The sequence below is a fragment of the Cavia porcellus genome, unplaced genomic scaffold, assembly GCF_034190915.1.
Source record: "Cavia porcellus strain 051 isolate PalLab524CR breed Dunkin Hartley unplaced genomic scaffold, mCavPor4.1 scaffold_58, whole genome shotgun sequence".
NCBI classification, from domain to species: Eukaryota; Metazoa; Chordata; class Mammalia; order Rodentia; family Caviidae; genus Cavia; species Cavia porcellus.
Window position 1 is genome coordinate 2683254 of NW_026947541.1, and position 11416 is coordinate 2694669.

The window sequence follows — 11416 nt, forward strand, 5'->3', positions numbered from 1 at the left end:
GTGTGTGTTACATTAGATTCACTAGTAGGAGTGAGAAAAACATCACGGGGTGGTGCGCATTGTATGGGTGTGTGTTACATTACATTCACTAGTAGGAGTGAGAAAAACATCACGGGGTGGTGCGCATTGTATGGGTGTGTGTTACATTACATTCACTAGTAGGAGTGAGAAAAACATCACGGGGTGGTGCGCATTGTATGGGTGTGTGTTACATTCACTAGTAGGAATGAGAAAAACATCACGGGGTGGTGCGCATTGTATGGGTGTGTGTTACATTTCATTCACTAGTAGGAGTGAGAAAAACATCACGGGGTGGTGCGCATTGTATGGGTGTGTGTTACATTACATTCACTAGCAGTAGTGAGAAAAACATCATGGGGTGGTGCGCATTGTATGGGTGTGTGTTACATTACATTCACTAGTAGGAGTGAGAAAAACATCACGGGGTGGTGCGCATTGTATGGGTGTGTGTTACATTAGATTCACTAGTAGGAGTGAGAAAAACATCACGGGGTGGTGCGCATTGTATGGGTGTGTGTTACATTACATTCACTAGTAGGAGTGAGAAAAACATCACGGGGTGGTGCGCATTGTATGGGTGTGTGTTACATTACATTCACTAGTAGGAGTGAGAAAAACATCACGGGGTGGTGCGCATTGTATGGGTGTGTGTTACATTCACTAGTAGGAATGAGAAAAACATCACGGGGTGGTGCGCATTGTATGGGTGTGTGTTACATTTCATTCACTAGTAGGAGTGAGAAAAACATCACGGGGTGGTGCGCATTGTATGGGTGTGTGTTACATTACATTCACTAGCAGTAGTGAGAAAAACATCATGGGGTGGTGCGCATTGTATGGGTGTGTGTTACATTACATTCACTAGTAGGAGTGAGAAAAACATCACGGGGTGGTGCGCATTGTATGGGTGTGTGTTACATTAGATTCACTAGTAGGAGTGAGAAAAACATCACGGGGTGGTGCGCATTGTATGGGTGTGTGTTACATTAGATTGACTAGTAGGAGTGACAAAAACATCACGGGGTGGTGCGCATTGTATGGGTGTGTGTTACGTTAGATTCACTAGTAGGAGTGAGAAAAACATCACGGGGTGGTGCGCATTGTATGGGTGTGTGTTACATTACATTCACTAGTAGGAGTGAGAAAAACATCACGGGGTGGTGCGCATTGTATGGGTGTGTGTTACATTACATTCACTAGTAGGAGTGAGAAAAACATCACGGGGTGGTGCGCATTGTATGGGTGTTTGTTACATTAGATTCACTAGTAGGAGTGAGAAAATCATCACGGGGTGGTGCGCATTGTATGGGTGTGTGTTACATTACATTCACTAGTAGGAGTGAGAAAAACATCACGGGGTGGTGCGCATTGTATGGGTGTGTGTTACATTACATTCACTAGTAGGAGTGAGAAAAACATCACGGGGTGGTGCGCATTCTATGGGTGTGTGTTACATTAGATTCACTAGTAGGAGTGAGAAAAACATCACGGGGTGGTGCGCATTGTATGGGTGTGTGTTACATTACATTCACTAGTAGGAGTGAGAAAAACATCACGGGGTGGTGCGCATTGTATGGGTGTGTGTTACATTACATTCACTAGTAGGAGTGAGAAAAACATCACCTTGTGGTGCGCATTGTATGGGTGTGTGTTACATTACATTCACTAGTAGGAGTGAGAAAAACATCACGGGGTGGTGCGCATTGTATGGGTGTGTGTTACGTTACATTCACTAGTAGGAGTGAGAAAAACATCACGGGGCGGTGCGCATTGTATGGGTGTGTGTTACATTACATTCACTAGTAGGAGTGAGAAAAACATCACGGGGTGGTGCGCATTGTATGGGTGTGTGTTACATTACATTCACTAGTAGGAGTGAGAAAAACATCACGGGGTGGTGCGCATTGTATGGGTGTGTGTTACATTACATTCACTAGTAGGGGTGAGAAAAACATCACGGGGTGGTGCGCATTGTATGGGTGTGTGTTACATTAGATTCATTGGTAGGAGTGAGAAAAACATCACGGGGTGGTGCGCATTGCATTGGTGTGTGTTACATTAGATTCACTGGTAGGAGTGAGAAAAACAACACGGGGTGGTGCGCATTGTATGGGTGTGTGTTACATTACATTCACTGGTAGGAGTGAGAAAAACATCACGGGGTGGTGCGCATTGTATGGGTGTTTGTTACATTAGATTCACTAGTAGGAGTGAGAAAATCATCACGGGGTGGTGCGCATTGTATGGGTGTGTGTTACATTACATTCACCAATAGGAGTGAGAAAAACATCACGGGGTGGTGCGCATTGTATGGGTGTGTGTTACGTTAGATTCACTAGTAGGAGTGAGAAAAACATCACGGGGTGGTGCGCATTGTATGGGTGTGTGTTACATTACATTCACTAGTAGGAGTGAGAAAAACATCACGGGGTGGTGCGCATTGTATGGGTGTGTGTTACATTACATTCACTAGTAGGAGTGAGAAAAACATCACGGGGTGGTGCGCATTGTATGGGTGTGTGTTACATTACATTCACTAGTAGGAGTGAGAAAAACATCACGGGGTGGTGCGCATTGTATGGGTGTGTGTTACATTACATTCACTAGTAGGAGTGAGAAAAACTTCACGGGGTGGTGCGCATTGTATGGGTGTGTGTTACATTAGATTCACTAGTAGGAGTGACAAAAACATCACGGGGTGGTGCGCATTGTATGGGTGTGTGTTACATTAGATTCACTAGTAGGAGTGACAAAAACATCACGGGGTGGTGCGCATTGTATGGGTGTGTGTTACATTAGATTCACTAGTAGGAGTGAGAAAAACATCACGGGGTGGTGCGCATTGTATGGGTGTGTGTTACATTACATTCACTAGTAGGAGTGAGAAAAACATCACGGGGTGGTGCGCATTGTATGGGTGTGTGTTACATTACATTCACTAGTAGGGGTGAGAAAAACATCACGGGGTGGTGCGCATTGTATGGGTGTGTGTTACATTAGATTCACTGGTAGGAGTGAGAAAAACATCACGGGGTGGTGCGCATTGCATTGGTGTGTGTTACATTAGATTCACTGGTAGGAGTGAGAAAAACAACACGGGGTGGTGCGCATTGTATGGGTGTGTGTTACATTACATTCACTGGTAGGAGTGAGAAAAACATCACGGGGTGGTGCGCATTGTATGGGTGTGTGTTACATTACATTCACTAGTAGGGGTGAGAAAAACATCACGGGGCGGTGCGCATTGTATGGGTGTGTGTTACATTACATTCACTAGTAGGAGTGAGAAAAACATCACGGGGTGGTGCGCATTGTATGGGTGTGTGTTACATTACATTCACTAGTAGGAGTGAGAAAAACATCACGGGGTGGTGCGCATTGTATGGGTGTGTGTTACATTACATTCACTAGTAGGGGTGAGAAAAACATCACGGGGTGGTGCGCATTGTATGGGTGTGTGTTACATTAGATTCACTGGTAGGAGTGAGAAAAACATCACGGGGTGCTGCGCATTGCATTGGTGTGTGTTACATTAGATTCACTGGTAGGAGTGAGAAAAACAACACGGGGTGGTGCGCATTGTATGGGTGTGTGTTACATTACATTCACTGGTAGGAGTGAGAAAAACATCACGGGGTGGTGCGCATTGTATGGGTGTTTGTTACATTAGATTCACTAGTAGGAGTGAGAAAATCATCACGGGGTGGTGCGCATTGTATGGGTGTGTGTTACATTACATTCACCAATAGGAGTGAGAAAAACATCACGGGGTGCTGCGCATTGTATGGCTGTGTGTTACATTACATTCACTAGTAGGAGTGAGAAAAACATCACGGGGTGGTGCGCATTGTATGGGTGTGTGTTACATTACATTCACTAGTAGGAGTGAGAAAAACATCACGGGGTGGTGCGCATTGTATGGGTGTGTGTTACATTACATTCACTAGTAGGAGTGAGAAAAACATCACGGGGTGGTGCGCATTGTATGGGTGTGTGTTACATTACATTCACTAGTAGGAGTGAGAAAAACTTCACGGGGTGGTGCGCATTGTATGGGTGTGTGTTACATTAGATTCACTAGTAGGAGTGACAAAAACATCACGGGGTGGTGCGCATTGTATGGGTGTGTGTTACATTAGATTCACTAGTAGGAGTGACAAAAACATCACGGGTGGTGCGCATTGTATGGGTGTGTGTTACATTAGATTCACTAGTAGGAGTGAGAAAAACATCACGGGGTGGTGCGCATTGTATGGGTGTGTGTTACATTAGATTCACTAGTAGGAGTGAGAAAAACATCACGGGGTGGTGCGCATTGTATGGGTGTGTGTTCCATTACATTCACTAGTAGGAGTGAGAAAAACATCACGGGGTGGTGCGCATTGTATGGGTGTTTGTTACATTAGATTCACTAGTAGGAGTGAGAAAATCATCAAGGGGTGGTGCGCATTGTATGGGTGTGTGTTACATTACATTCAGTAGTAGGAGTGAGAAAAACATCACGGGGTGGTGCGCATTGTATGGGTGTGTGTTACATTAGATTCACTAGTAGGAGTGAGAAAAACATCACGGGGTGGTGCGCATTGTATGGGTGTGTGTTACATTAGATTCACTAGTAGGAGTGAGAAAAACATCACGGGGTGGTGCGCATTGTATGGGTGTGTGTTACATTACATTCACTGGTAGGAGTGAGAAAAACATCACGGGGTGGTGCGCATTGTATGGGTGTGTGTTACATTACATTCACTGGTAGGAGTGAGAAAAACATCACGGGGTGGTGCGCATTGTATGGGTGTTTGTTACATTAGATTCACTAGTAGGAGTGAGAAAATCATCACGGGGTGGTGCGCATTGTATGGGTGTGTGTTACATTACATTCACTAGTAGGAGTGACAAAAACATCACGGGGTGGTGCGCATTGTATGGGTGTGTGTTACATTACATTCACTAGTAGGAGTGAGAAAAACATCACGGGGTGGTGCGCCTTGTATGGGTGTGTGTTACATTACATTCACTAGTAGGAGTGAGAAAAACATCACGGGGTGGTGCGCATTGTATGGGTTTGTGTTACATTACATTCATTAGTAGGAGTGAGAAAAACATCACGGGGTGGTGCGCATTGTATGGGTGTGTGTTACATTACATTCACTAGTAGGAGTGAGAAAAACATCACGGGGTGGTGCGCATTGTATGGGTGTGTGTTACATTAGATTCACTAGTAGGAGTGAGAAAAACATCACGGGGTGGTGCGCATTGTATGGGTGTCTGTTACATTACATTCACTAGTAGGAGTGAAAAAAACATCACGGGGTGGTGCGCATTGTATGGGTGTGTGTTACATTACATTCACTAGTAGGAGTGAGAAAAACATCACGGTGTGGTGCGCATTGTATGGGTGTGTGTTACATTACATTCACTAGTAGGAGTGAGAAAAACATCACGGGGTGGTGCGCATTGTATGGGTGTGTGTTACATTAGATTCACTAGTAGGAGTGAGAAAAACATCACGGGGTGCTGCGCATTGTATGGGTATTTGTTACATTACATTCACTAGTAGGAGTGAGAAAAACATCACGGGGTGGTGCGCATTGTATGGTTGTGTGTTACATTCACTACTAGAAGTGAGAAAATCATCACGGGATGGTGTGCATTTTATGGGTGTGTGTTACATTACATTCACTAGTAGGAGTGAGAAAAACATCACGGGGTGGTGCGCATTGTATGGGTGTGTGTTACATTACATTCACTAGTAGGAGTGAGAAAAACATCACGGGGTGGTGCGCATTGTATGGGTGTGTGTTACATTACATTCACTAGTAGGAGTGAGAAAAACATCACGGGGTGGTGCGCATTGTATGGGTGTGTGTTACATTCACTAGTAGGAATGAGAAAAACATCACGGGGTGGTGCGCATTGTATGGGTGTGTGTTACATTTCATTCACTAGTAGGAGTGAGAAAAACATCACGGGGTGGTGCGCATTGTATGGGTGTGTGTTACATTAGATTCACTGGTAGGAGTGAGAAAAACATCACGGGGTGGTGCGCATTGCATTGGTGTGTGTTACATTAGATTCACTGGTAGGAGTGAGAAAAACAACACGGGGTGGTGCGCATTGTATGGGTGTGTGTTACATTACATTCACTGGAATGAGTGAGAAAAACATCACGGGGTGGTGCGCATTGTATGGGTGTTTGTTACATTAGATTCACTAGTAGGAGTGAGAAAATCATCACGGGGTGGTTCGCATTGTATGGGTGTGTGTTACATTACATTCACCAATAGGAATGAGAAAAACATCACGGGGTGCTGCGCATTGTATGGCTGTGTGTTACATTACATTCACTAGTAGGAGTGAGAAAAACATCACGGGGTGGTGCGCATTGTATGGGTGTGTGTTACATTACATTCACTAGTAGGAGTGAGAAAAACATCACGGGGTGGTGCGCATTGTATGGGTGTGTGTTACATTACATTCACTAGTAGGAGTGAGAAAAACATCACGGGGTGGTGCGCATTGTATGGGTGTGTGTTACATTACATTCACTAGTAGGAGTGAGAAAAACTTCACGGGGTGGTGCGCATTGTATGGGTGTGTGTTACATTAGATTCACTAGTAGGAGTGACAAAAACATCACGGGGTGGTGCGCATTGTATGGGTGTGTGTTACATTAGATTCACTAGTAGGAGTGACAAAAACATCACGGGGTGGTGCGCATTGTATGGGTGTGTGTTACATTAGATTCACTAGTAGGAGTGAGAAAAACATCACGGGGTGGTGCGCATTGTATGGGTGTGTGTTCCATTACATTCACTAGTAGGAGTGAGAAAAACATCACGGGGTGGTGCGCATTGTATGGGTGTTTGTTACATTAGATTCACTAGTAGGAGTGAGAAAATCATCAAGGGGTGGTGCGCATTGTATGGGTGTGTGTTACATTACATTCAGTAGTAGGAGTGAGAAAAACATCACGGGGTGGTGCGCATTGTATGGGTGTGTGTTACATTAGATTCACTAGTAGGAGTGAGAAAAACATCACGGGGTGGTGCGCATTGTATGGGTGTGTGTTACATTAGATTCACTAGTAGGAGTGAGAAAAACATCACGGGGTGGTGCGCATTGTATGGGTGTGTGTTACATTACATTCACTGGTAGGAGTGAGAAAAACATCACGGGGTGGTGCGCATTGTATGGGTGTGTGTTACATTACATTCACTGGTAGGAGTGAGAAAAACATCACGGGGTGGTGCGCATTGTATGGGTGTTTGTTACATTAGATTCACTAGTAGGAGTGAGAAAATCATCACGGGGTGGTGCGCATTGTATGGGTGTGTGTTACATTACATTCACTAGTAGGAGTGACAAAAACATCACGGGGTGGTGCGCATTGTATGGGTGTGTGTTACATTACATTCACTAGTAGGAGTGAGAAAAACATCACGGGGTGGTGCGCCTTGTATGGGTGTGTGTTACATTACATTCACTAGTAGGAGTGAGAAAAACATCACGGGGTGTGTCGATGTCCGCTCCCGGCCGGCAGGAAGGACACACGACACAGTCTGGTAGTGGACAACCTTTTCTTTTTATTTTCCTTCTCCGTACAGCCTGCCCTGGGTTCTCCCAGCTGAAGCCTCCTTTGGTCTGCTCCCCGCGGCTCCTTTTGTGCTTCAGCCTGCCCCAAAGCCTCTATCGGTCCGCTCTCTGCGGCTCCTTCTGGGCTTCTACTTCCGGGCTTCTATCTGGCTTCTTCTTCCGCCCAGGGGTGGCACCGGTATATATACGGGTACAGTGTCCAATCATGTTAAAGTAAGCAAGGCAAGCTGATTGGCTAACATCATCAGTTGCCAGGCAGACTATATTGTTGAGCGGGTTGTTTACGCGGTAAGCAGGAAACTAACATATTCGATGGGAGGGGTAATCTACCTCAGGCTTCACTCTTTACTACAGGCCTCACGTCCGCCAAGTGAGGCGACCGGGCTCGGGGCTGCGGCTCCCAACATCTCCCCCTTTTTTATTTTTTATGAATGTGCGCATCGTAGCCCTTCCTGGACTGGGTGCAGAGGCTTATGCCCTATGCGTAGGCCCACCGTAGGTCCTTGGCTTAGACCCTGGTCGGCCGTCCCATGGTCTGCCAAGGCCCTGAGGCCCTCGTCCTTTTTCTAGGGCCAGGCACAAACTGGACGGAACCTGGATGCACACAAGCTTGCACTCATTTCCTCTCCGTAAAGAAATCCCCTCGGAGAGAAATTTAGACCTGGGCAGCATCTAACAGTCCAGCGGCTTACGTGCAGGATGGGGTAGGGCCTGGCTTAGGTCGAGTCATGCTGGGGAGGCACGCTCTTACCCGTCATTGACTCATCTACCCTGCTATATCATAATTTTTTAGAGGAGGAGTGTGGGAAGCTCACCGTCCCTAGACTCGGTCGTAGGCTAGGCGAGCGAGCCATGCATATGCCTGAGGATCTTCTTGTCCATTTCGGGCTACCGCTATTTCTATTCATCTTGTTGGTTGGTCTGTGATGGATCTCCAGTAGGGCAGGTCTGATCTTTAGTCGAGGGCTTTGTTGTCCGTGTCAGTCTCTCCGGTATCCACAGTGGTTCTCGTCCCGGTTCCTGTGGGAAAACACAAACCGCGCCTCGGTTCCAGCTGATTACCGGATCCGGGCCCATCCATTGTCCTGTCAGGACATCTTTCCACTTCACCCACCCTTTATGGTTGGGGGAAGGGTTGCAGTGCTCCACAGCTGGGGAGCGATTATCATTATTTAAATTTAAAAAATTGTGTGTGAATAGTGCCATGGATAATCGTGCCTTTGGGGCCAGGCCTTGGCCTACTCCCCCTTTTTGTTTTTGTAAAATTTCTTTGAGGCTTCTATGAGCCCTCTCAATGATTCCTTGACCTTGGGGATTGTATGGGATACCATGTTTTAATTGAACCTCCATCATTTTGCAGAACTCATTGAAGGCTTTGCCTATATAGGCTGGTCCATTATCAGTTTTTAATATTTTTGGTTTGCCCCATGCGGCCCAAGCCGCCAGGCAATGATTGATCACATTAGACACTTTTTCACCTGTTTCTGCTGTTGCAAATATGACGCGAGAACAGGTGTCTGTGGAAACATGAACATATTTAAGAGTCCCAAACTCCTGTATATGTGTGATGTCCATCTGCCAAACATCACCAGGGATCAAACCTCGAGGGTTTACTCCCATCGGTATGGCAGGTTTGTATGTGGCACAGGAGTCACATAGTCGCACGATATCTCGTGCATCTGCTCTAGAAACATGGAAATGGTTTGCTAGTGTCCTGGCATTAACATGAAATTTATCATGGAAGGCACGGGCTCGCTCGATTGGTGTTAGTAAGGTAAAAATCCATAACGGGCGAGTGGCAGTGTCAGCAGCCGCATTCCCCTGTGCCATAGGCCCTGGCAGGGATGTATGTGCTCTTATGTGGGTGGTGAAGACCTTATGGTGTCTGTTCTGAAGCAATGTCTGGATAGACAGGAACAGCTCTCTAAGATCTATAACATAAACTGGCCAGGACTGAGGGATGGCTGAGAGAGCTGGCAGCCCCCTCTGGACCGCCCCCAGGGACTGCATCTGCGCGTTGACCGCCCTTAGATCATGGAGCAGCCTCCACTTGCCAGACTTTTTCTTAATTATAAAAATGGGGGTGTTCCATGGGGAGGTTGATGGCTTAATATGTCCTAATCTGAGTTGTGTACTGACTATTTCTGACAAGGCTAATAGCTTCTCCTTAGGCAGGGGCCACTGAGGTACCCAAACCGGATCATTTGATTTCCAGGTGATTTTGATCGAAGTGGGTAGGAGAGCTTCTTCAGCGGCCCCTAAGAAAAACCCAATCCTTGCCTACCTTTTTTGTTTTCTACTGGTATTGGGGATGTCCGACCCTGTAGGGCATTGCCCAAGCCTTTGCCGGGGGTATATCCCTGGTTCCTGAGTATATCCTTAGCCTGGGGGGAGCAGTTTGACGTAAGCGTGACATCCATCTGAGTGAGGATGTCCCTTCCCCATAGAGACACTGGCAACTGCAACACAAACGGTTGGAAATGGCCCTGATGACCCTCCTCATCGCACCAGAGCAGGGTTGAAGCACTAACCTGAGGAGCTGACACCATCCCCAGGCCCTGCAGCGTGTTATCTGCAGTGTTGGTGGGCCAGTTGGAAGGCCAATCCTTTCTGGAGATAATGGAACGGTCAGCTCCTGTGTCTAGGAGCCCTGTTATATTTTTGCCATTGACCTTAAGTGAGAGCATAGGCCTTTTACCAAGTGTCATATGGAGTCCCTCAAAGACTTCCCCTGAGGAGCCGAAACCTTGACTTTCTCTAATTTTCTGCTTTGAGGGAAATCTCTTGTGGAGACTGGGGAGCAGCAAGAGCTGCGCTATCTTGTCTCCTTTATTAATTACCATAGTACCCACAAGAGATTGAACCATAATTTTAATATGTCCTGTGTAGTCTGAGTCTATGACCCCCGGGACTACTGTGAGACCCCGAAGGGCCGTGGAGGATCTCCCGATCACCAGACCCACGGAATTTTCGGGTAACGGTCCCTTAAAGGTGGTTTCAACCACTTGAACACCCATATCAGGCACTAATATAAGTCCTGAGGCGACACTGAGGTCCACACCTGCTGACCCAGGGGTGGCCCTTGTTGAAGGCTGCCACCCTGAGCTGTCCTGTCTCTGGGGCGGGGGCCCGCCTTCGAAGGGGGCCCCCTCTGGCCGTTTTTTGGCTCTCTAGCATCTTGTCCACAAATACGGTTGCCCTGAGCATCAAAGACCGACCTACACTCCTCAGCTTTGTGTGATCCCTTCTTGCATCGCCCACAAACATATGGTTCTTCATTCCTAGGGCGAGGCCTAGCATCTGCATTGTTTGGGCAGTGACGTTTAATGTGTCCTGGCTCCCCGCAGGCAAAACACCCTTTAGCCTTACATTCCCCTTCTAACCCGCGAGGTCCCCTCTGCTGTACAGCCGCGGCCAGGAGAGCAGCCACTCCCGAGTTGGAGAGCGGCCCCCCTATCTCTCTGCATATCCTAATCCAGGCATTGAGGTCCTTGTTCTTATGAGGAGCTATCGCTGCCTTGCACTCCTTTGTACATTGCTCAAAAATCAGCTGTCTTACCAGCGGTCGAGCCACTCCCGGATCAGAAAATATCTTATCGGCAGCATCTTGCATTCGGGCCACAAAGTCAACAAATGGCTCTGTGGTACCCTGAATTATTTTTGAAAGACACAAGGAGGCTGTTCCAGCACCACTTATCTGCTTCCAGGCGCGGAGTCCTATGGCATTGATTTGCTCATAGACAGCGCCGGGGAACTGGGTCTGGTCATCAGCGTGCCGACCTTCTCCCATAAGCATTTCCTT

General features: G+C 47.0%; 1 long non-coding RNA gene across 1 annotated transcript; it reads right to left on the bottom strand.

Annotated features, from left to right (window-relative positions):
• Positions 1-7584: 7584 nt before the first annotated feature.
• LOC134475097 (uncharacterized) lies at positions 7585-9389 on the bottom strand. The gene is made up of 2 exons (XR_010046056.1): positions 8430-9389; positions 7585-7767 (listed from the first exon to the last, which is right to left on the bottom strand). It is a non-coding gene; the product is annotated as an uncharacterized LOC134475097 (long non-coding RNA).
• Between the last annotated feature and the right edge of the window lie 2027 nt (positions 9390-11416).